Genomic DNA, 2,054 nt, shown 5'->3' with positions numbered 1-2,054 from the left:
ATGTATCATAAATTTAGCACTACCTGAATTCTAGCAATTTTGGATTGCCAACACAATATGAAAATAAATTGTTCCTGATCGGTGTAACACCATCTACACAATTTGTAACTCCTTATTAATTGCTTGTATAACCTTACAACACAGGTGTGATAAATTTTGGACTACCCAAATTCTAGCAATTTAAGACTCCTAACGTAACACAAAATAAACCATCCTTAATAAGTATAATACTATCTACATAAGTTGTTCATTCTCTTTAATTGCTTGTACAACTTTACAACACAAGTATCATAAATTTAGCACTACTTGAATTCTAGTAATTTAGGATTCCTAACACAATACCTAATCAGTATAACATTGTCTACACAATTTGTAAGTCCTTATTAATAGCTTGTAAAACCTCACGACACAAATGTGATAAATTTAGGACTACCTAAGTTCTAGCAATTTAGGATTCCTAACATAATGCAAAATAAACCTTTCTTGATTAGTATAACACCGTTTACACAAGTTGTACATCCTTGTTCGTTGCTTGTACAACCTTAAAATATTAGCAACATAAATTTAGCATTGTTTGAGTTCTAGCAATTTAGGATTCCTAACATAACATGAAAATAAATAGTTTCTAATCGGTGTGACATCGTTTGCACAATTTATGACTCCTTATTAATTGTTTGTACAATCTCACAACACAAGTGTGATAAATTTAGGATTACCTAAGTTCTGCAATTTAGAATTCCTAATGTAACATGAAATAATTCATTCTTGATCAATATAACGCTGTCTACACAAGTTCTAGCTCCTTAATAATTGCTTGCATAATCTCAAAATACAAGTGTAATAAATTTAGCAGTTGTTCGGGTAGGTTCCAATCATAATAATTGCATTTCTATTGTGAAAATATACAAATAGTGAACACTATATTACAAGCCATTTTGAGAACGTTACATCCATTCTTCGCCCTCTACGAACAATTTGCAAATTTGATTAACATGAATATAAATAATTTTTTGTTTTGTAATTTACTTTAAACTCTAAATTTTACACAATTGATTTGTCAGTGCCACAAACAGAGTATGCATAAAAATTTATTGGCTAATGTTACAATGGTAACATTGTTCTTATGGCTACCTAGATGCAATTTGTATGTCTCCTGGCAATGGCGATAGTAATAAACCAGCCTATACATTAAACGAATCACTGCCAATTAAAGATGACAAAGGAAGGGGGCTATACAAGCATAGGAACGGTACTCAAATCTTCTTCAACAATTTACAATTATAGTTTTTCTGGACTAATAGTAGGACTGCATAGCTTGCTTTTTCGTGTAAGTTTGATGGAATTGTCCAAGAGGTTTGAACTTTTCACAAAAAGCAACAAAAAATATTGTGAGTGAAAAAGGTTCATTTGCAACAACTTATCAACCATAACAAGTACCTTGGATGATTTCAAAGAAAGCTATATTGTACTCGTGACAGAACTATATTTGTTGTAAAATTTATAGGCATTATCTTCTATATCAAACTCTATTCCTAATTGTGGAGTTCCACCTTTTGTCTATTTGCTACTTTCTACAATTCCAATTCTTGAAAATCACCACATGTACATTAGTTATCACAATGTGACCTATTTAATGTACAAGTTGTGCGAAAAGGTTTTACAGGGCTATCAATTACATATAGGGTATAGCTAATCATACGCCAATTGTACACCTATATGAACTCCATGTAGCCAATGAACAGCAGTATAGTAAGTTCATTCTCACTTTATGTGTCATAAACATGACAGTACATAGGAACCAATAACCAAATGCAAATTCAAGCAATAGGCTAAATTCTGTAAATTTATGACTGCGTCAACATACAAAACATATATCACTATGCCATACCCACTAACAATGTGCACACTTCACAGAAACATGCAAATATCAACTTTACCAAAGTATTTAGAATGCAATTCAGCTCACATAGTTACATTCACTGTGCTATACAAACTATGCAAGGAAGAGAAAGGTGAAGACTTAATTGTACTCATACTAACAAATTAACAAACTG

Source organism: Coffea arabica, chromosome 10e, assembly GCF_036785885.1.
Source record: "Coffea arabica cultivar ET-39 chromosome 10e, Coffea Arabica ET-39 HiFi, whole genome shotgun sequence".
NCBI lineage: Eukaryota > Viridiplantae > Streptophyta > Magnoliopsida > Gentianales > Rubiaceae > Coffea > Coffea arabica.
The sequence above is the reverse complement of the archived record's forward strand: the minus strand, read 5'-3'. Positions refer to the sequence as shown.